At 44.0% G+C, this 25,089-nt stretch overlaps 1 pseudogene; it reads left to right on the top strand.

The window, feature by feature from the left end:
• The window catches only part of LOC138287134 (cathepsin S-like), an 87,035-nt pseudogene that overhangs the window by 33,227 nt on the left and 28,719 nt on the right, over positions 1-25,089 (top strand).

The following is a 25,089-nucleotide window of genomic DNA, read 5'->3' as shown; positions in this document are numbered from 1 at the left end:
GCACGCTTAATTACATAGAGTCATCTGCGATTGACATCATTCAGAATGGCATGTCCCTTCTACAACAAAGACAAAGTCAGCTGCCTCCATCATGCAGTTAGGTTGGACTTTATAGATTCTGAGAAATGGCTGCGTTCCATGAAAAATATTACCAGTGCTGACCTTCTGCTTTTAATTTATCCAGGCAACATCAGATATTGGCTAAATAGGAAGCAAGTTATACCATGCTTAACATAAAAAAGTTGGAGAAGCTGCCTTTCACCATTGCAGAAAGTCCATCAACAGTATGGCTCGTACATGGCATTATAAATCTGCCAATTTCCACCTTTTGTTTCACGAAATGCTTGAAACATCCTGCTGTGGGCAGATACGAGTGGTTAGGAGATAACTGTATTAAAGAAGAGTGGGAGTTGCCCTTTGAATACAAATGTCTGAACGGCGAAACAGAGGTCTTTCTCAGCGGAAGCGAATGCAAGACTACTGCTAGTCATTCAGTGATTTGCAAACAGATGTCCCTTCATGGCCTTTGCAATGCTGGGGTCACAAACTTGGCCTATTTTCAGAAGAGTACTCTCATCCCTTTATTCGGCCAGCATTTCATATACTTTCAAATGGAAGTTATGTGGTCCTGAATGAACAGAGCTGTTGCGGTATAAGAACACGGATTGCCTATGCAATTTCAGTCTCTAAGATTGTAACTTGTTATGGACATGTTCTATTTCCCACCAAACAAGAGATAACAGCACAGAAATGTGGCCTCACATTGATACTACTAATATAAATGATGACAAGCTGAGGAGACTAAAGGTGCTACTGTTCCACAAACAAGTTGCGTTGACAGAAGATGTATGCTCTCCATATAGCAAGATCATCAGCCGAGATACAATCCCTATTAAATACCAACTTCCTAAAGCACTTTGGAGAGCTGGTTTCTAGAATTTTTAAAGCCTTGAGCACTACGGGATTGTGCGTTTCTTTAAGGCTGTTGGGTCTGGATTTAGTTCCATCTTCTGGACTGTCTTCAGAGTTATTCCATCAGCTATCCATTCACTCTTTTTACGTGTGTTTGGCAGCTTACTGGTGAATTTGGCATTGATTAGAGGGATACTGCTGCAGCTGTTCCTAATACGCAGTGGTTGTGCCTTCTCAGCTAAGTGGAGTGATGGAGCTACTACCACCAGCCCAGCTATGCCGTGATCACATGCTGCAGTTCTGTGGTGTGCCTTGCTGTTCTGCCGGTGCCTCCTGTGGACCTAGAGCTGCTGGTGTTCCAGATGAGGGTTCATTTACAGTTGTGCTCAATGAGACAGAGGCTGATTCACAAGGCCACCTATGGGCCACCCCTGGTCAACTATCTGGCTCCTTCAGGCACTTTGGATGGTGCTGCCTTTGGGGGTGATCCTGCACTTCAGGCTGCTGGCCAGTTGTGCTCCGTGGATCCATCTGCCAATCTTGTCATTGATCTGACATCTGATGATGTGGAGTCCTTCCTGGATGCACTTCCATTCGATGACTTTGGAGACATTCTTCAAGATCATGACTATTGTTAACTAATTTGACCATTGGCTTTATTCAAAAGTTAACAATTTAAATGCCAAATTGCCTTATTGATTTGATTACCATTTGGCCTGCTGTGCTTGTCATGGTCGACATTTTCATCTCTTTTATGGTTTAGCTGGTTTAACTAGGTTTTAATGAGATTTTAAGTTGTTTTAGCTCAGAGAATTTTAGCTTGGACTAATCCTCACTCGGGTGTCCTTACTGTGGCATGACGCAGACCCAGCCTTCGTGTCACCACAGAGTCTGATCTAGAGACCTCATTCCAAAGTAAGGGTTAGTGGTGCTTTTCATGGACCTGGTACTGGCAGATTAGGTTTAATTCATCTAGCTCATGTAAGGTTACACATTAGGTTCTCCATGCTAGAGGTTTAGGGTATTTTACATTCAATGCTTATTGCAAGATGGTGGGGTTCTTTGTATTCACGACTTTCATCTTCACAATTCTGTTTCTTGCATTGATCATTATTCTGATCATTGCAGCTCACGCATTTTATCGTAGATTGCATTCTTTCAAATAAACCTGTCAAAAAGGTTCCAACATCCCCTTTATTGCCTGTGTGTGACCGAGACTTAATATTAACGTGAGAAAAGGGTAATATCCGTTCCACCACGACTCCCCGGAGATGTCGCATTCTAGAGTCCATTCGTAAAGGCTGCCAGAAATCACCTTTCACTGTTTGTGTTTCTGGAGAGGTACTGCTTGTCAGCCGAGGGGGTTGGGCCAACAGTTGTGACTTGTTGTAGGATTGGCCTAGTCACCTATAAACAAAAGTGCTATCATCCCTAAACCAGCAGTCTCGCCTAGGAGCGAGAATCCAACTACGACAATTTCAATAAAAATCTACAACCTCATCCTGTGTCTGAAGTTTCACACCATCTGGCATGCAATAGAGCACACAGTTCAATTTTCACAGCAAACCTGTGCCCTAAAGATTGGCTGGACTAGAGTCACATATTACAAATTGATGATCATTATCAGTGGACCCTATTTTTACTGGAAGCTTATCTGAAACTAGGCGCTTACTCTATTTATTAGAGATGCCACCAATCTGGACTTATTTTCTCAAGCTGGTTAGGTTGGAGGCTTCTACTGATCTGACAGCAGAAACCAGTAGCTCCAATATCAATTTAAAATGATACAGGATGGCCATTAACTTCCCCCTCCATATATGGCCCACTTTGGTCCATCTGTGAAACTGTGTCAAGCATGCAATCATTCTACCCTCTCAGTAACCATAGTTGTGATTGATCATTGCCCAGTCCAAAGGAACTGTCAAAAACTGGAAACTGTTGCAGACTGTGAGCTATTATGAAAGGACTATGCTGAATTTCAGAGTTTGAGTTTAAACCATACCTTTTGTTGAACGTGCTTTGTTGCAGCTTAGAACATATTGGCATTACATGTCATTTGACCTTGCTTATTCTGCACTGGCATCACATTCATATTTGGCATTTGAACACCATGTTGCACTCATTTTTGGTTAATTCTAAATTCTCACTTCTAGTAGTCCACCATATTACAAATATGATAAAGAAGTGTGGGTGGCATATTTAACAGAAATACCTGTCACATTTTTCTTTTTGAATAAGGGTTTAGTTGAAGAACTTCCTCTTTTTTTTCTATGATGATATCAGATGAGAGTTGTGAGTCCATTTTTGGATTCACATTCTCTTCATGCCTGAACTCGGATTGTCCTCCATTCTCAGAGCATTTGTCTGGTGAGTCCTGGAAGGAACGAGAAGGACATGTATCAGTATACTGACACCTATCAGGCTGTTTAAGTGTATTAGTTATGCAATTTGTAAAGCTTTTAAGTGGGCTCCGGTTGCGGAGATCCTGTGTTTTTATTTTTTCCATATTACTTTTGTTTGCCTCAATGTTTTTTAAGAGCCTCTGCTGCCTGTTTCAACCTTTCTTGTTCTGATTTGCCTTTAAGTTGAGGTTTATTGGGTCTGGCTCCCAAATTATCTTGACTTTTAGATGTATAGGTGGCCCCAGTAATTTTCAGAAACTTGTGTTCCTGATCTTGTACAGAAATTTGTGGGAGTCATTGGCAAACTGCTGATGCTACTGCCTCTCCTTTAATATTGCTTAATATAACTGAGGAAACTGTGGCAAAATTGTCTATCAATTAAATTCCCAAATCCAGGGCTGAGACAGCCCTGCATTCATTCTGAATCTCTTTTAGCACCTCTTGCAAAAAAAGTATTCTAAATGGTAGTATGGTCTGTATTTATTAGGTGCTGCCATCTCAGTGTCTATATGAAATGTTGGTTTGTTTGTGTCTTCTGCATGAAAATTGACCCATGAATAGAAAACGTCACATTTATACGCTTAGTAGGCTCCTACCATAAAAGTACCTCGCCCCCACACATACACTAGGGAGACCCTGTTGTGCCAAATATGCTCTGACAGCCTGTCTATAGTTAACCATAATGTTAACTAAATACACCATTTTAAAAAATAGGATTCAGAGAGGTAACGCTATAGTGGAATGATCCTTTCAGAGGCTACAGATTAAAATAGAGGTTTACTATTAAGGTGAGGAGGATTTATCCCTAAAAGCATTGACTTCTCTGTATCAAGGTGAAAAGGGAGCACTTGGGTGCTTAACAACTGCTCAGAAGACCCATTACATCAGTACCTGGCCTAGAATGTTGGTAGGACCATGTTATGGGGTTCCTATGAACGAGTAGGGCTGTGTATCCGGTCATCATACATTTCAGATTATAGGGCATCACTCAGTCCCCACATACCATCAGGAAATGTTAACACAGTTCCTAGCAAGATCACAGTGCCCCATCTGAACCCCTAAACACATCAGGATACCAGATGGGTTTCCAACTTTAAACATGACTACTCAGATTCCCAAGGAAATTGTGGAAACAGATCTATCCTTTCGTTGTCATTCTGCATACCAAGATGAGACACAAGAAAGATGCGAAAATGTCTCTTACAAAATGTATTCCAATAATCTTATTCTTGCATAGCAACATGAGCTGCGATTATTTGGCAAACGAGACAAAGCATGTGTCCTATCCAGGTGACTGGTTGACACCTGTTCGGTATAAGTCAATAAGGACGCTCAATGAAGGACCACACGCCAATTATGAATACAATTTAGCTTTACTAGAATTTCAGGTAAATGTATGCATTTAGCACATCAACAATGGTAGAATAAGAATAGCAATGAAGAGCATCTATTTATATATGAGTACACTACAAAGAGCATCTATGTATATATATATATGAGCAAAGAGTTCATTGACAGATATAAGCTTTGATTAACTGTATACCAAAATGCATCACACTACGATGTTCAGGAAGCAAAATATAAACGAGTTGAATACTTCAGATAAGCTGTGATTTATTGCACACCAAAATGCATGTTTCAATTACTGCAGAAGGCTCACACTACGGTGTTCAGAAAGCAAAATATAAACGAGCTGAATACTTCAGATTAGCTTTGATTAACTGCATACCAAAATGCATGTTTCAATTACTGCAGCAAGCTCACACTACAATATTCAGAAAGCAAAATATAAACGAGCTGAGTACTTCACATTATAAACACAGTGCAAGCATAATAATCAATCATAATAATAGAGCAGAGAAACAAAGGCCTTTCATCCCTGTGTGGAATTTAACTTAGTCCACGAAATGCTGGGAAGCCCTCTACCGCCCGCTTGGACCTCTCCCCCTCTCAAGCATCCGAACAGCAAACAGGGAGACAGCACTGGGTCTGGAGATGGCAGCTTTCACAACCCCATCTGCGAGCTTCAAATCCCTCACTCACACTTCAGTGCTTAAATAACTCAAAGCTTGGATTCCATCCCCTTCTGGCATTTTCTAGCTATGTTATCAGCACTTGTCTCTTGGCTGCTCTGCCCTTCCCTAGCCATTGTTTTCATTCCATCTTCTCCCTGTGCTCTCGTTCTCAAGGTTGAGACGGAGTCTCCTACACAAACAAGCTTGAAACTAATATCGTGAACTTTTCCACGTTGTTCGGGTTTCAGCAGGCATCACGCTCATCTACACTGCTCAAGCTAATTAACCCTTCGCGTCACAATGTCTTCCGCACCTTTCCCTATACTGATCAGCATGGTAACCAGCTCAACCATGGTAATGTAATTTTGTTGGTACAATCCTATCTATTATTACCTGTACTACAGAGAGCATAGTTTGCAGTACCCTCCACCAGATTTATTGGGACTACCCAACCTCCCATACCTGGGTAAGATATACCGGAAAGCCAGGAAGCCTGTCTGGTGTAGTGCAGGCTATTTGTCCTGTGCAGGATGGAGGTCAAAATCAAGATCAGCATCAGAGTCAGCAAAGCTGCATCTTGGGCACTGCATGCTGCATTCCAGGAACATTCCAGCAGAAGAATTCCTCTGCTGAGTATGGAGCAGAAGCAGTATTTTATAACACTGGCACCATCTGTGCCACACTGAAAGAGGTGCAGGCTCGATATTATGATATGCCTACAATCACATAACTGACTCTATGAACATTTAGAATACTTAGGGCATTGTGTTCTGTGTGCTCAACCTTGGATAGAGTGTACAGACTAGATGCTTCCAAGGAACAAGCAGCATATACAGTGATTTCTCAGCACATTATTGCATGAGAGAAACCCATATAAAAGGTTTCCAACAGAAAGAAAGTCTAAGTTAAAAATGCACATTTAAAAATGGAGGCACTAAGTGGGCCCTAACGTGCTTTACCACACTTTCCTAGGGTTAGAGCTACTTCTGATTACTGAAATCCTCCTTGAGCTTCTGTCTCGCATAAGGGTTCAAAAAGGGTACAGAACTTAAACACCGACACTAGAGTGCTCGAGTTTTGCTCCAGTGAGCATACAATAATGTTATCATTGGTTACCTGCGTACCCAAAAGGGAGAGTTTTTCACATTTAGGCCCTCATTACAACCCTGGCAGTCGGTGTTAAAGTGGCGGTAATATCAGCAACAGGCTGGCGGTAACAAAAATGGAATCACGACCACGGCGGAAACCGCCAACACATACAGCCACTTTAACACTCCGACCGCCACGGCGTTAACAACAAACACCGCTGCGGTAACCGGCAACAGCCAGTCAGAAGACAATGTACCGCCCACCCCATTACAACACGCCCATCCACCAGCTTTTCCGGGGCGGAACCAACGCCATCACAAAGCACGGCGCAAACAGTACTTGGAAGGGAAACCACTCACCTCTCCACACTCAATGAAGAACCAGGACGCCATGGAGTCCGAATTACAGGCGTTACCCATGCTGGTGTATCTTCTCATCTACCAGGAGTACCAACGGCGGCGGCGACGACCACTCTGAGTACTGCACCTACCACATAGTGGAGGGGGGAGGAAAAAGAGAGTGACACACACACGCAACACACAACACACCCACCCCACCCTCACCCCCAACACCATACACACAAACACATGCATCAACATTATATATACACCCCGTAACCCTCCGGAAGAATGCAAGGACAAAAGGAATGGAGACAAATAGTCAGAAATCCATGAATATCTCAAATACAGTATTTACCAAATATATATAAAATATATACACAAATATATAAATGAACAAGTGTTCAGGAATAGAAAAAGCTATTATTCTCTGAATGGGCAGATGGTGAGTTTGGTGGACCAGTACATCTCCCATGTGAATGCCAAGTATCCTGGCTCTGTGCATGACTCCTTTATCTTGAGGAATAGCAGCATCCCATATGTGATATCTCAACTCCAGAAGCACCAGGTGTGGCTAATAGGTGAGCCCAAGGTCCCCACCCAGTATATGTTGGTATATGGGTATGGGGTTGTCCCTAAGGGTTGGTGTGGGTCTAACAGGTATCCCTCGATATTTGCAGGCGACTCTGGTTACCCCAACCTCTCATGGCTACTGACCCCAGTGAGGAATGCCAGGACAAGGGCAGGGGAACGTTACAATGAGGCACATGGGTGAACAAGGAGGATAATTGAGAGAACCTTCGGCCTCCTGAAGGCCAGGTTCCGGTGCCTCCATCTGACAGGTGGACCCCTGTACTACTCACCCAAGAAGGTGTGCCAGATCATTGTTGCATGTTGCATGTTGCACAGCCTGGCCTTGAGACGCCAGGTGCCTTTTCTGCAGGAGGATGAGCCTGGAGATGGTCTTGTGTCAGTGGAGGAGCCTGTGGACAATGACGAAGAGGAGGCAGAGGAAGAAGATGTGGACAACAGAAGTACAATCATTCGACAGTACTTCCAGTGACACACAGGTAAGACACTGTAACTTCACTTAACATTTCAGTTTTCTGTAGGACATTGTACATGGCAGCATGATTTCCCTATTTCTATGGCCACTTACTGTACCCTATGGCATCTCTAATTTCAGATCTCTGTGCCCCACTCTGGCTCCTGGTGTGTTTACTGCTGCCCACTACAGGTCATACCAATGTATATATAACTGTACATTTGAATTGAAATGTTTTCAGATTGTTTTACTAATACATATTTGAATCAATTGACAGACTCCAGATTTGTATTTGTTCCAAAGGTGTTTATTTAAATGTTAATAAGTAGAGGGGGATGTGCAATGGGCTGGGGTGATGGTGGAGGAATCTGCAGTTAGAGTCCAGTCTCTTGATATCACAGGTGCATTGTCCTAGGGGGCATAGGAAGGGGAGCAGTGGCGGTTCAAGGAAGACAGGGTGACAGAGTGGGACACAAGGGTGACAATCAGGAGAGTCTTATTTCCTGGCGGGGGTCTTGGCAATGTTCTCTGGCTTCTGCCTGGATTGCAGGGACCGTTTGCGGGTGGTTCTCCTTCTGCAGGGGGTGAGGTGTGGTGGCCTATTGTTGTAGTGGCGGGGTCTCCTGTCCACTAGCGCCGGCGGAGGTGGAGGGCTGTTCATCGCTGTGACTAGTGTGAGGGGCCCGTTGTGTGCAACTGCCTCGCTCATGGTGTTGGCCATGTCAGCCAGCACCCCTGCAATGGTGACCAGGATGCTGTGGATGTGTTTAAGGTCCTCCCTGATCCCCAGGTACTGTTCCTCCTGCAGCTGCTGGGTCTCCTGCAAGTTGGCCAGCATCTTGCCCAAGGTCTCCTGGGAATGTTGGTATGCTCCCAGGATCCCTGCAAGTGCCTCGTGGAGAGTGGGTCCCCTGGGCCTGTCCTGCCTCTGTCGCACAGCAGTTCTCCCAGCTTCCCTGTTGTCTTGTGCCTCTGTCCCCTGAACCGTGTGCCCACTACCACTGACCCCAGGACCCTGATTTTCTTGGGTTTGTGGGGTTGCCTGGGGTCCCTGTAGTGGTGGACACACTGCTCATTGACGTGTCCTGGGGACAGTGGTATGGGCCCGCTGGGTGGGTGCTCTGCTGATGTTTCCTGAGGGCGGAGGCTCTGTGGTGGTTTGGGACTGTGGCAGGGTAACCTACTGTCCAGAGGTCCCTGATGGGCCAGGTTGATCATCGTGATCCAAGCGTGCAGAGCTGCTGTCATCGCTGTGAGCCTCTTCTGTGGGGGGACTGGATAATGGTGGCACCTCCTCTCCGGTGACATTGAGTGGGGGTCCTGTGGGGATGAAAATGCAGTGTTATTGTATCTGCTTGTGCCATCTTGTGGATGGGTGTGTTTCCCTGTATGGTTGTGATTGCCTTGTCAGCTTTGCCTTGTGTGAGTGGTGATTTTGTGGGCTAGGTGGTTATCTCTATTGGGCATGCTGTGGTGATGGGTGTCCATGCAGGTCTGTGATGGGTGTCCATGCATTGGTGTGGCATGCAGGGCTTGGTATTGGGATGGGTGGGTTGTGATAGTGAGGTATATGTGAGGTGGTGGAGTGATGGGGTGAGGGTAGAGGCAGGAGTTTGTGATGGCATGCAGGTAGGGTGGGGAATATAATAGTTAAGATTTGACTTACCAGAGTTCAGTCCTCCCGCTAGTCCTGCGAGGCCCTAAAGATGCATTATTGCCAAGACTTGCTGCTCCCATGTTGTTAGTTGTGGGGTGGGAGGTGGGGGTCCACCGCCAGTCCTCTGTACGGCAACCTGGTGTCTTGCAACTACGGAATGCACCTTCCCTCGTAGGTCGTTCCACCTCTTCCTGAAGTCATCCCTTGTTCTTAGGTGCTGTCCCAGGTGTTGACCCTGTCCACGACTCTCCACCATACCTCCATCTTCCTTGCAATGGATGTCTGCTGCATCTGTGATCCGAATAGCTGTGGCTCTACCCGGATGATTTCCTCCACCATGACCCTTAGCTCTTCCTCTGAAAACCTGGGGTGTCTTTGGGGTGCCATTGATGTGGTGTGTGTGGTATGTGTGAGGATGTGTGGGGTGATGTGTTGGGGTGTGTGCTGTGAGGTGCGTGGATGGTGTATGGGTGATGGTGTTTTGTGGCTCAGATTGAGTGGGTGCTCCTGGCTTGTCTCTCTCTCTGTTTGCAATCTTTTTTTTTCATTGAAAGGGTTGTGGGTAATGTGGGTGTGTGTTTTATATTGGATTGGGTGTGTGGGTGTGGTGTGTGTATGTGTGTCATGTGTTTGTAGTTTGATTGCCCAATGTGGTGTAGTTTTGTAAGTGTGTGTGTATTTTGAGCGCGGCGGTACGTACCACCAATGATTTACCGCAGTTGAAAGACCGCCACGGTGATTCGTGGGTCCTGATACTGTGGCCGTATTTCTGTTGACGTAACTATGTGGGTTTTGGTACCGCAAGTTTATCACTGACCTTTGGTCTGGCAGACTTGTGTGGGTGTCTGTATAGCGGCGGATTTCTCAGTGTTGGTCATAATACCCGTAACGGTATACCGCCGCAGTCACAGTATGTTGGTGCCCGTCAGCATGGCGGAAGGCTGCCTACCGCCAAGGTTGTAATGAGGGCCTTACTGTTGTTTAGGACTAGCTTGACTATCTGGCAAATTATCCGGCAGTCCATTGGTTGATGTCAATGTTGGATCTGGCACCTTTTGTGGGGTCATCCACAAAATGTTTGCCTACTTCTTCCTATTTATTCTTACCAGTATTTGTTGGCTTTAGGTCTCTCGGCACTTTACCACTGCTAACCAGTGCTGAAGTGTGTATGCTCTCTGTCTAAATTGTATTGGTGATCGGTTTATCCATGATTGGCACATTTGATTTACTAGTAAGTCTTTGTTATAGTGCCCAGGGCCTATAAATAAAATGCTAGTAGTGGGCTTGCAGCACTGATTGTGCCACCCACATAAGTAGCCCTGTAAACATGCCTCAGATCTGCCACTGCAGTGTCTGTGTGTGCAGTTTTAAACTGCCAATTCGACCTGACAATTGTACCCACTTGCCAGGCCCAAACCTTCCCTTTTAGTACACGTAAGTCACCCCTAAGGTAGGCCCTAGGTCATGGGCAGGATGTAGTGTATGTTAAAGGTAGCACATGTACTGATGTGTTTAAGTGTCCTGACAGTAAAATACTGCTAACTTCGGTTTTCACTGTTGCAAGGCCTATCTCTCTCACAGGTTAACATGGGGACTGCCTTCAAATATTTTTTAAGTGCAATTTCCTATCAGGGGCAAATAGAGATATGGAGTTTTGAGACTATGAACACAAAATATAAAAATACACCTTTTGGTAACGTTGGTTTTTAGATTGTCAGTTTGAAAACGCCACTTTTAGAAAGTGGGCTATTTATTGTTTAACCATTCTGTGCATCTGCCTGCTTGTGTATTCCACGTCTGGGTCAGACTGACAGTTGGGCTGTTGTAAACTCCCTCTAGAAAGTGACACAAGGGGAGCTAAAGGGAGCTGGGGCGTAGTCTGCATATCCTGATGAGTCTCCTGGGCTAGGGTGGGGAGGGAGGAGCTGACACTTACACCTGAAAGGGCTGTGCCTGTCCTCACACAATGCAGTCTCTGACCCTCTGGTGTGTGTGTCTGGGGCCAGACCTGGGCAAGGCAGGATCAGCTGATAGGAAATTATGTGAGAGCTACTGGTAGCTCAGTATCTACTGGTTGGAGATCCCTGCTCTACAAGGTCTGCCCTCCTCTCCTTTTATTACTGACTATGGTGAAAGTCACACTGCAGGTTGAGGGACGGCATTATATAGAGGTGGTCAGGAATTTAGTAAACCATGCAAAACTCATCATCTGTATCACTGTCATTATCAGGCTCTCTCTTGCTGCCCCAAGCTCCCTCTAGTAACGTTTTACACCTCCATCTCTTCTTTTACAACTGCAGCAGAAGCACCCGCACTTTTGAGCACACTGTTTTAGCACCCTTGTTTTCTTGCTTTCCATTTTGACACTATCCAGGTATGAATCTTATTTCTCGTTTGTGTTCTATTTTTCTGCTTTTCCTTTTCGCGTGTGGCAGTTTCACATGCTCTATTTGCTTTAAACTGCAGGAGTCTTGGTTGATGGTTCATCTCGTATATCATTCTTCTCATATTTTGAACATGCCATACTAGGGAAATTGCAAAAACCCATCTTTTGCTATGATCTTATTATATTGTCTAACCCAAACAGATGTGTGAGATCCAACATTAATGCCCATATTGTATACAGGTGTGCCCTTAGGAGGAATTTCCTGACCCTAATGAACAGTTGAATCATCTTTTCTCAATTTAGCTGTTATTTTCTCAAAGTTCATGTGCAGTATTCATACAAAATAAACACAGAACTTGTTAATCCAAAATGAAAGGGCTACCGGTTTCAAGCAAATCATAAGGTGATACTCAGTGCCACAAACACCCAATCCCAGCATGACTCAACAAAATCAATCAATGGAGGCACAACAACAAATTATGTAACACCCAATCCTACCACGGCACACAAACTGAATTATCAGTCTCAGCATGACACCTATTGATGTAGCACACAACACAAACATACAAAAGATGCAGAATGTTTTTTTAACATGGGTTTTAAAAAACCCACAGGAATCCTATAACTCAACTAATGCTGACAGGTTAGATCATAGGTGTGCATGTAGGCACATCCCCTTGATGAATGTGTAACTGCGAGGGAGTGCCTCCCTGATTTGACCAGTCTGAACCTGAACCCACCCTCAAATTAGGGTGCCTGTCTAATGAGAAGAAGCAACGATAGGGTCGAAGAGCACTTGACATTATGGTTGGTGCATGGTACAAATGCATAGATATGTAGGGTATATATGAGCCCTGACCGTATGGGCTTTTGAAACCTTCGGAAACATGCTGGTGCAAGTTATTGGATAGATCAGCTATTGAACCTCACCCGATGTCCGATACACATGTTCTTTTAATCATATCTGGGGTAATCGACAATAAATGAGTACACCGCAAGATATTTTTACTATTTTTCTGGATCCCTGCAATAATCCTGCTCGCACTAAAGTAAGAACTCCCAGCAATGGTTGAGTCCACCAAGGTAGAACCTACCAAGGCATGGGGGCCCACCAATGATGAAGAATGCCACAATAAGCTGTGGGTGAGGCTACTTCCCCAAAAGCTTTGGGATTCTTATAGGTTCTTTAAAGGCCATCTCAAAATCTCATATCATTGTATTAAGATAGGGAGGGTATGCCTACATTGAGTACCTCTCTCTCTTTCATTGTGATTTTAGATAACACAAAATGCAGCACACAGAGATTTTCACTTCAATCTGGTGTGCTTTGCAAAAACAAAAAAGCAAGAAGTACAATAATACTTATCTGCTTTACCTAAATGAATTTAGAATCAGCAATCACTTTAGGGGATATAGGGAATAGAACCCTTCTATACTACCACACACACAAACTGAGTTCTTGACTGTCAGGTACCCTCTCCGACTAGTAGGTTCTACTCCAGTGCACAAACGATTAACCGAACCCCAATGTTAGTTAGTACAATCCCACAATAGAAGTCATGAGTCCCTTTCTTTGATGCCTCAACCTTAACTGACATGTCAAACACCGGATCTTGGATTTAGATGAATTCAATAACCTAACCGTCATATGATAACAAGTGCATTAATCACAATAAGCACAAGCAAAAAATATGAAACAGCACTAACATTTTCCACATGCAATGCAAAGTCTTCTTGGACGCAACTGAACTCCACAACACACCATAGGACAAATCATCCAATGCATACACCACAACTTTCACCCACTCACAAATCAAAACCGCATAACCAAAAACGCACTGCCCTACTGATACTCCTCGGATACTGCAACCACTTTCAGGTACACTGAAAACCCGTCAATATTCCAAAGGGAACTATGGAAGATTAGGAACGCAGACTGTATTGATGCAACATTGTAAGTTCTGGATTCATATTTAAATTACCCAAGCCCAGTCTGGAACCATCCTCTACTGCCAGATTTGTTAATGCTTTTCTATGTGCTGATTTTGGGGACCATAATGCACTATTGCCTGGATCGAGTCCAAGGGCTGAGCCTGGCCATCAAATAAATACATTTACATGAAGAGCAAGAGACTCCACAAAAAAGACAGAGAATATTTTAATATCTGTGAGAAATTGTGCCATTTTAAACAATCAAAAACCCAAATTACCATCAAATAGGGCTTTTTATTACAGTCCCAAATACACAAAACATGAAAAAGCTAGCTACTCCAAATTGGAAATTTCTCACTACCAGGATTTGCAAAAACGTAAAAGTACTAATCCAACTTTTAATTACACACCAATCTACCCTATAAGCTGTTTAGGGCCTACCTTAAGGATTACACATAGGAGTTTAAGGCTTGGCAACAGAGTTTTAATGCTAAATCGACACTGCAGTTTAAAACTGCACTCAGGCTGCAATGCAGGCATGGTACATGTTTTACGGTGCTACATAAGTGGCTTGCACAATGAGTGCTGTAGGCCCACTGATAGCATTTAATTTACAGGCCCTGGGTATATGGTAAAACACTCTACAAGAGATTAACAGGTAAATTAAATATGCCAATTGGGCATAAGCCAATATGTTTTAAGGGAGTGAGGACAAATACTTTAGCACTGGTTAGCAGTGGTTAAGTGCACAGAGTCCTAACGGGAACACAAAGGAATTCAGCAGAAAATGGAGGAAAAAAAGGCTGAAACCTTTGGGGGGGAGTGACCCTACAGAGAGGGCCAGGTCCAACAGTATCAAACCATGAAGGTTTCTTAAAAGTTAATGGTTTGCAAAAGGCAAAAAACAGATTAATTAATAATGTATATGTTTCAATTACTGTGCAATTCAAATAAATTTAAATCTTGTAAATCTGATGATGATCCAGCATTGGCTGTAAGGAAATAGAGCTCTGAAAAAGCACTCTAAAAGTCTCCTACTCTGCTCCGCTCTATTTTGCTTCCAACTCCTAACTCACTATGACGTAATGCTTTCAACACCATAAGCCAAACTACAAACAAATATAATTAATAATGTCATGTCTGCTTAACCTAGATAAAGAAAGAAAAGAGACATAGGTCAATTTCCCTTAGGAAACTTTGTACCTTGTGGCACTATCAAAACACACGAAGGCGATTTTTCAACCAGCGGCAACCCATCCCTTAACCAGCATGTTTACACTTTTGCACCAAAGAATAAACAATCACCAATGTAGATTAGAACACTATTCAGCTAAACCTTTAGTAATTAAGGAAAATTGCTTGTCTTGGTTTTAACAGGGTACCTCACAATTCACACCTTTACTTTGCAAGCAAGTTCAACATGAATATATCTCGAGATCTTAGATTTTGACAAATCTGTTGAGTAAAACCAAAGAAAATTGAGCAAAATTTACTGTAACTCAATATAATTCAACATATTCAATCCCTATAATTTCAGCACATTTGACGACAATGCTTAAATACAAAATGAGCTACAACAATCTCATCTCAAAATATGGCAAAACCATCAAAATCACAATAAGTAAGACTCCAAATAGCGGTAAATCAAAATCTCACAAACAAAAAATGTGTGCACATTATAATTCATAACACCACAATAATCCGCACAATACCACACTACTGCACTCTGTCATAGCCAAATTTGGTGCAATACATTGCCCTAGTAAGACTGACACCACTTTGCTCAGGATTAGCTAAGGTATACTGGAACCCTGGCAGTAGTGCCCCTACAACACAGGAGAGTAGACAGATTATGAAGAAGGGGAACAGTTTTAGCTCTAGTTTTTATCTAATCTTATCCAATTGTTGCCCACATTATCCAATAAAAACTGTTTACACTGTCTCTGATAATCTGATAGAGTGCCTCTAAGTATATTAGACTGTCCACAAATTAAATAGTATATTTAATTAAATAAGCCTTCCACAAATGAGAATAAGTTAGAAAGCTTAACACTTTTAAAAGATTTTAGTTCTTGATGGAAAGCAAAATATGATTAACCTCAAACTGAATCAAAATGAATAATAAATCTTGAATAGGGAATTAGCACTAAATTCAGTCAAATGCTGCAGGAGGACTGTTGTTATGTCAGAGAAAATAATAAAAAATATTTTGAGACCTAAGTATGAGACAGACAATCAAGGATCTTCTCTCTAAAAGGGTAATGCAACTCATGGCTCACCTACAAAATGAGTCCCCTTTTAAGAACATACACCGTGAAAATAACCGTCAGCATAAGGTGATTAAAATGTTACACAGGCTCAATTAAATATGTACAGAATATAATACAAATTTACCTAGCACCATTCTAAACAATATCCATTGATGAATAATGGTTGTATGACACACCCTTGCAAAATCAACGCATGCCTGAACAACTACGACCGCATCTTTACCATGCATGGCTTTACCACGCATGCCTTTACAGCGAATTTTGTTACAAAAGCATATGGGTTGAAGTAATATGTGTGGTATATTCCCCCCCTACCCTGCACCCTAACACGCCCCTGTACTTAAAACTAACCCACTACCCTGTCCCCCCATCCTGAGCCATAAACCTAAAAAACTACCACGACCCCTCCAACCTCCCATGCTCTTAAAACTACCCCAAGGTCTAAATCCACAAAACTACCCCACCCCTCAGCCGCCCTACCCTTCAATCTAACCCATCCCTGAGCCCTAAAGCACACCAGCCATCCACCCAGCCCCTGCCCATAAATCTACCCCACTCTCCCTGCCCTGAGGCCCATATTCACAAAACTGCCCCTACTCCACCACCCCCAAATCTACCCCAACACCCCATGACCCTGAGCCCTAAATTCCAAAAACTACCCCGCCCTGAGCCCTTAAATTCCTCATGCATCCCTCAATACCTCCCCAAACTACCCCAACCCCCATCCCGCCCTGATGCCTAAATTCCAAAAACTAATAAGCCCTAAAACCTCCCATGTACCTCTAAAAACCTTCCTTCCCCAAACTACCCCGACCCCTCCCCGTCCTGAGGCCTAAATCCACCAAACTACCCCAACCGCCCTGGGCCACCTACCCTTAAATCTACCCCAAACCCCCAAGCCCTAACACTGCCCCACACACTCCTAAAATAAAAATAAAAAACCCTCACTCCTAAATACAACCCCACCCCACTTACCTTCACCGATCCTTCTTCCTCCTTGCCCGCCCATACTGCCCCACCCTGAACCCTAAACCCCTCATGCACCCCTAAAAACCTCCCCCTGATCCTCTTTCCCTTTATCTACCCCAAACCATCCCCACCGGCCCTGACATCCACCAAACTACCCGACCCCTGGCCCTTTAATCCACCCCAACCCCGGCCCTGAGCACTAAACCCCTCCCCCCACGCACCCTAAAATCAAAAAAACACAACCGCCCCTTAAAAAATATCTCAGCCCCACTTACCTCGACCAATCCGCCTTTCTGCTCCTTCCTGCTTGCCAGCCCATCTGCACAGTTAGACCACTGCCTCAACATTGCATATGTGCCTGCCTTAACCAGGCAAATGCGTAGTTAACACATATGCGTTGTTCAGGCAAATGTTGTTCAGCTTGCGGCCTTCCGGTATGCATGGCTGTGCATGCGTAGTTTAGGCCGATGCCCATAAATAATAATTAGCCGTCATTCAACCTAATGCCATTGGATTTGAAAGTACAAACTGAGATACACTCAAAACAATGACTCATAATATGAACAGACCCAATGAGAACAGGAGGGAAAGACCTTGAACAGTAATATTTTGATGCAAGGCTTCCTCAAGCATTTACCAAGAACAGCACATAATCAAAGCTTCTTATTTATGCACATTTTGCCACATGCAGAGACTATGAGAAATAAAAAGGTAGAAACAGAAGACGGAGCCGCGCCCAAGTTAGGTCTTGCTTGCCTCATGTTAGAAAAACATGATCTAGTAAAGTGCCGCCTTTTTGTTTCTAGTGGAAAACATTCATGTCAGTAAATAAATATTATTTATTAAACATAAATATCTCTTACACTTGCAATAAGTTGTTGCACTTTGTTTTGGCTAGTTCTTGTACATCTGATGTAAGGTGCCATGGTACTGTTCGACTACCTTCTAAAATCTGGTTGCGGTCGATTTGCATCACTACAATCCAAAGTTGCCTGCACTGAAAAAGCTAGGTTTACAATTAATATGTATGTTTAGGCTGAGATTGTGGTCTTGCAAGAACCTAGCTTTGTGACCCATATTGAAAAAGTGGGCAAAGAATTGTGTGGGGCTGTGATGTGGAAGAATATTTTGCTGCAGTGATAAGGCCTAGGATAGTTGTTGAGCTATTTTATTTGATGCAGCTTTTAGCCATCCTCTCCTCTAAGACATTCAGGCCTTCATTACAAGTGTGGCGGCCTCAAGACCACCACACTCGCAATGGCGGTCAGACCGCGCTTAGACAGGGAGGTCCAACCGCCCTATTATGACCATGCCAGATGGGACACGGTCCGACCGCCGGCACCGCCAGGTTGCCGCCTGTTGACAGCCTGGCTGTCTCGGCGGTAGCTGCCCGGGGGATTACAAGTCTCCTTTCCGCCAGCCTTTGCCCTGCCATGCGAAGGCTGGTGGAAACAGAGTCCTGGAGGCCCCATGGGTGCCCTTGCACTGCCCATGCACTTGGCATGGGCAGTGTAGGGGCCCCCATGGACAGCCCTGTCGCGTTTTTCACTGCCTGAATTACTGCACCGCATCATTGCCACCGGCTCAATTATGAGCCAGCTTCAAGGTTGTGGTGAGTTTTCGCCGCTGGCCCAGCGGAAAACTCCTAATAGGGCAGCCAGCATATCACTAGCACTGGCGGTATTCTGGCTGCAGCGGATCAGCGAAGTTGTAATGAGGGCCTCAGTGCCTTGGATAGGGATTCTGCATTAACACATGCAGGTCATCAGTATACAATTGATAGGCTAGTCAATGAAATGGAGCACATAGATGCTAAAGAAAAGGGAAACATGACATGTGGAAGGCACAGATCAACAAATTAAGAAGAAGGAGAATGGGTTCTATTTCCCAAGGTGATGTCAGTTCAGAAGGAAGCATCAAAAATATTGCAGTCAGACAAGAGAGTCTACATTGAGCTTTTCAATTTAGTTGATTAGATGGCCATGGGTAACAATGTTGAATGCTGCCAACTGCCTATTCAAAATGGAGAGGCAACAATTGATCACATTAGAATAGAGATGCAGCCATTGATCAAAAGGGAAATGGAGAGTCAACCACAGATTCCAACAGGCTAAAATAAAAATAATAAAAAATGACAATTGACTTTAGGTTGGTGTTTTCCAGGTAGGCAAACAGTGGCACCTCTCATTCTTACTTATATTTTTTGGGCATACTCAATGACGTTGTAATAGTTTTCACCAATATGTTAATGAAGCCTCCGCTAATGTTTCTTTCACACAGGTTGGAGTCATTGAGTCTCGTTATTGCATTAAATATAAAAAGCTCTTAGAACTGAGCGAGCAGCAGCTTGTGGACTGCGACACACGAAACACAGCCTGCTGTGGAGGCAAACCAGCAAGGGCTTTTGAATATATCAGTGCAAAGGGAATCATGACAAGCGAGGATTATGAATATGTTGAATATGTAAGTCTCTCAATTATAATACTGATAAAGGGATTCAGATTTATTAATTGAAACTGTTTTCCAGAAGGGAATTGTGTGTATGCATCATCAATTAAGATAGGACAATATTTATCCTTGGCAGACATTCAAGGTGACCAGAACAAGTTAAATCACTTCATGGGTGTAGAATAAAACCTTCTCATTCATGTGCTTCCCTGCATTCTATTTTGGCAAAAAATTGGACCATTGTTTAAAAAAACGTATTTTGTTGATAAACAGACCCTACTCGTGCTAGGTCAATGACAACTAGCTTTTTCTAAACAGCGAAGCCTTAGGCGAAATTTCAATATACAGTAAAAGTACAGTTTTTAAGCAGATTGCACTGCATGGTACTGCTTTATTGTGAAAATGTGAGGTATTTTCAATATGAATTATGTTGTATAAGTTGGTAAAATGAATTAACAAGAAAAATTGTAACTTCATTTTTGAACATTGTAATATACATGTATGTATGTTAACTATCAAGAAAGAAATGTCTGAGACTTCTAATATGGCTATGCCAAGTGTTATATGGTTCCCACTAAAAAGGTAGGACTGCCTATTAGGGTGGCAAAACTTTAGAACAAGAGTACTGTGTCTGTATACACCATTAGGAACTGCTGAACCAATTCCTAGCTAGCTCACAGTGCCTAGCCCGAACCCCCAACCTAGATATGATAAAATAATTACAGCAACCTTGCAAATGGCACTCTGACTCCAAAGGAAGTCATGAAACAGGTCTCACACTTTTCGTTCTTTTACTCATGCATGACCACGGAAAACACAGGAAAGATGCAAATAAATATTAAAACAATTGTATTCTTTCATAGAGAGACTGAGCTGCGATTATTAGGCAGATGAAACAAAGCATTGTAAATAGTGTTACTAACATGGTGAAAAAATAAACAGTCCAACCATGTTAATCCTATATCTACAGTATATCTACCTACCCATCACTACGTGACTACGTGAGAGCATAGCTGATGCCCGATCTAGGAGGATAGCCTGAGACCCCCATACTTGGAGAGCTGAGTTAAGGTGGCACGATGGAAGATCAGCATCAGCTACAACAGAGCTGCATGTCGAACACAGGATTCATTCCAGGACAGTAGTGCCATAGTGTTTCTCTTACCCCTCTGGGCAGTGCACCATGTACATAACCAAAACCACACTGTGTTAAAGACACAGCCCTAATGAAATTATATGTCTAGATGTTAGAAGCTGTCTTCACGCTGATGACACAAGCACCTGGATATCCTGTTCTATGTTCCTAGCCTTCAACAGAGTGTAAAGATTATATGTTGATAAAGGCTAACTAAAAACAAGCAGCATGTACAATGTATTCTCGGAAAAATATTGTGCAAGCATAGAGTGTGTGAAATGTCATTGCTAAAAAGCAATGTCAACCTAAAATATGTAAAATGCAAAATATATACCTAAACTAAAATGGAGAACCAAAGTGGGCCCATGAAGGCGTCATGACAAAAGCCCATTAACAAAGGATGCATTCAGCATCTCTTCTGGCAGATGCCCCACTGCAAATTGATATCTTCAAGGGGTGGGATGATATTTGTTGAGATATCAACCCTGACTAATGTCTTTCTGGTGGTGACATCCACAGCTCGGTATAATGATGAGCCTGCACTAGAGGTACAAGTGAGCCAGCTGCTAACACTAATGGAGCACAGCTATTTGCGTAATTGTGTTCTGCTACATCCTTGTTCAAGAAGGGAACTGATTGCATTATGAGGCCCCTTACTGCTCTATATCCAAGCAAGAGGCACACCTGGCTATAGCTATTACCCAACGGAGATGAACCAAGCCACTCTGAGGTAACCTGGACTCACAGTTTAATAATGCGACCTAAGCGGAATCTAATGATGACACAGTGTAGCAGGCTGGCCTGGCTTATAGTGGGTACCAATAGTACTTACACTTTGTGCCAGGTCCAGTTGTCCCTTATTAGTAGAGTAGTATTTTTCTAGCAGCTTAGGCTGATAGAGGTAGCAATAGCAGAGCAGCTTAGGCTGAAAAAGGAGACATGCAAAGCTCCTACTATGCCACTTATATCATATAGGTACTATATCATAAGAAAGACAATACTCAGAGTTACTAAAAATAAAGGTACTTTATTTTAATGACAATGTGCCAAAAATATCTCAGAGGATTTACTTCCTTCGGAGGTAAGCAAAATACACTAAATCTACACAACAAACCAAATCAGGTAAGTAAAACAGTCAGAAAGTAGTGCAAACACTGTAGAATACAATAGGATGCAATAGGCCTAGGGGCAACACAAACCATAAACTAAGAAAGTGGAATGCGAACCACAAACGGACCCCTAAGCTAGTGTAGTGTGTAGAGGGTCACTGGGAGTGTAAGAAAACACTAAGGGTGTCCAAGATACCCCACCCCAAGACCCTGGAAAGTAGAAGTAAAGTACTGCTATTTCCCCAGAAACACACTAAAGTTGTGATAAAGGATTTTGCAAAGACCACAACAGACTGCAAAGCACTGAAAACAGATTCCTGGACCTGAGGACCTGCAGAGGAAGGGTACCAAGTCCCAAAGTCGCGAAAGTGTCCGGGGGGGCAGGAGCCCACTAAATCCCCGGATGAAGGTGCACAATGGCTGCCTCCGGATAGAAGAAGCTGAAGATTCTGCAACAATGAAAGGCGCTAGGAATTTCTCCTTCGTGCATAAGATGTCCCACGGAGCGTTGGAAGATGCAGAGTTGTTTCCTTGGCAAAATACTGCAAACAAGCCTTGCTAGCTGCAAGAGTCGCAGTTGAAGAAAAGGGTGGTGCACGGGCCCAGGAAGGACCAGGATGTTGCCACTTGGGAGAGGAGACAGAGGGGGCCCTTGTCAACGTAGAGAGCACATGCAGGAAGCACCCGCAGAAGTCTTGAACACGGGTTCAAGAAGTCTGAACACCGTGGTTGTCTCAACACTGCAAAAGAGGGTCCCACGACACCGGAGATCGACTCAGGGAGCTGAGCATCGCAGGACATAGTGCTGGGGACCTAGGCTTGGCTGTACATGCAGGATTTTGTGGAAATGTGCACAGAAGCCCTTGTAGCTGCAGTTCACGCACAGGATTACTGTCTGGAGAGGGGAGGCAAGAACTTACCTCCTCCAAATTTGGACAGTTGGACCACTGGACAGTCTGGGTCACTTGGGTCCACCACTTGTGTTCCAGGGGCCATGCCCATCAGGATGGGAGGGGTCCCAGAGTACCGGTGATGCAGGAGTTTGGTTCCTGCGGAAGCAGGGGGAAGATTCCATCGACCCACGGGAGATTTCTTTGTGGCTTCCAGTGCAGGATGAAGGCAGGCAGCCCCCAAAGCATGCACCTGCAGGAAACAGTTGAGAAAGCAGGCAGGATTAGGTGCTACAATGTCGCTGGTATTCTTCTTGCTACTTAGTTGCAGTTTTTCAGGCGTATTGGAGCAGTCAGCGGTCGATCCTTGGCAGAAGTCGAAGAGAGAGGTGCAGAGGAACTCTGGTGAATTCTTGCAAGTCGTTATCTGAGGAAAAGCCCACTGGAGAGACCCTAAATAGCCCTCAGAGGAGGATTGGCCATCTAGTCAGGTAAGCACCTATCAGGAGGGGTCTCTGACGTCACCTGCTGGCACTGGCCACTCAGAGGCATCCAGAGTGCCCTCAGAGCTCTGGACAAGATGGCAGAGGTCTGGGACACACTGGATGAGCTCTGGGCACCACCCCTGGGGTGGTGATGGACAGGGGAGTGGTCACTCCCCTTTCCTTTGTCCAGTTTCGTGCCAGAGCAGGGACTGGGGGTTCCCTAAACTGGTGTAGACTGGTCTATGCAAGAAAGGCACCATCTGTGCCCTTTAAAGCATTTCCAGAGGCTGGGAGAGGCTACCCCTCCCCATCCTTTAACACCTATTTCCAAAGGGAAAGGGTGTAACACCCTCTCTCAGAGGAAATTATTTGTTCTGCCTTCCTGGGACTGGGCTGCCCAGATCCCAGGAAGGCAGAACCCTGTCTGTGGGGTGGCAGCAGCTGTAGCAGCGGAGAAAACCCCAGAGAGCTGGTTTGGCAGCACCTGGGGTCCATGGTGGAGCCCCCAGGATGCATGGAACTGGCTCCCCAATACCAGATTTGAAATGGGGGGACAATTCCATGATCTTAGACATGTTACATGGCCATATTTGGACTTACCGTTGTGAAGATACATATAGGTATTGACCTATATGTAGTGCACACGTGTAATGGTGTCCCTGCACTCACAAAGTCTGGGGAAATGGCCCTAAACTATTTGGGGGCACCTTTGCTAGTGCAAGGGTGCCCTCACGCTTAGTAACTTTGCACCTAACCTTCAGCAAGTGCAGGTTAGACATATAGGTGACTTATAAGTTACTTAAGTGCAGTGAAAATGGCTGTGAAATAACTTGTGTGTTATTTCACTCAGGCTGCAGTGGCAGTCCTGTGTAAAGGTTTGTCTGAGCTCCCTATGGGTGGCAAAATAAATGCTGCAGCCCATAGGGATCTCCTGGAACCCCAATACCCTGGGTACCTAGGTACCATATACTAGGGAATGATAAGTGTGTTCCAGTGTGCCAATTGAAATTGGTAAAAGTGGTCACTAGCCTATAGTGACAAATTTAAAGGCAGAGAGAGCATAAGCACTGAGGTTCTGGTTAGCAGAACGTCAGTGACACAGTTAGTCACTACACAGGTATACACATTCAGGGCACAAACTATGAGCACTGGGGTCCTGGCTAGCAGGATCCCTGAGAGACAGGCAAAAACAAACTGACATACATGTAAAAATGGAGGTAACATGCCGGGTAAGATGGTACTTTCCTACACACAGTATTCTTAGATCGTTTTTAATAGAGCATAACTCTTATGCTGAGCTAGGCAAAGAGTGCCCCAGACTGGAAGCGGCATAAGTTGATTTCCCTCCGCAATACAGCACTTAAAGTCTTCCAGGTGGAAATCTCTGCTAAGTTTAACTGACAAAGTTATATTAAATTTGCAGTTGCTTGAAAAGGCAACAATCAACTTTTACACTCAGACATTAGTACAGCAATGATTTTTTCTCGTCTGAGTCCTGGGATTGTTTTTTTCATGTCTTCTATTAAGGATCTATGACATGGCACAGTTAATACTTATGGCCTGATTAAAAAGTTGGTAAGTGGGTGATCTGTTGCAAATGCGATGGATACCCCATCCACCATATTACAAGTGCCATGAAATCAAATTAAAACAAATTTGTAAAGCGAGCATATACCACTAGGTGTTGAGTGCCTTTGCCTATAATGCACTCGTAGAAGGTGGTCAGATATACATCATATTTGTGATGGAGTAACACACCTTGCAAATTCTAAATCAGTCCCATGCTAATTATCTAAGATTCATTAAGCCCTGATTTCTGCAAACCACTGAGATGAGATCATTCCCTACACATCCTCATGATTGTTTCAGTGGGATTAACAGGCCAGTGCCAAGCCTGAGAGATTTGATTTGATTTGTCTCTTATAAAGTGCTCTGTCACTCCCAAGGGAGTATCCTGGTGCTATAACGGTACAGGAGTGATGAGAAGTAATGATATATGGGTTGCGC

This window comes from Pleurodeles waltl, chromosome 4_1 (genome assembly GCF_031143425.1).
Source record: "Pleurodeles waltl isolate 20211129_DDA chromosome 4_1, aPleWal1.hap1.20221129, whole genome shotgun sequence".
Taxonomy (NCBI): domain Eukaryota; kingdom Metazoa; phylum Chordata; class Amphibia; order Caudata; family Salamandridae; genus Pleurodeles; species Pleurodeles waltl.
The sequence above is the reverse complement of the archived record's forward strand: the minus strand, read 5'-3'. Positions and strand labels throughout refer to the sequence as shown.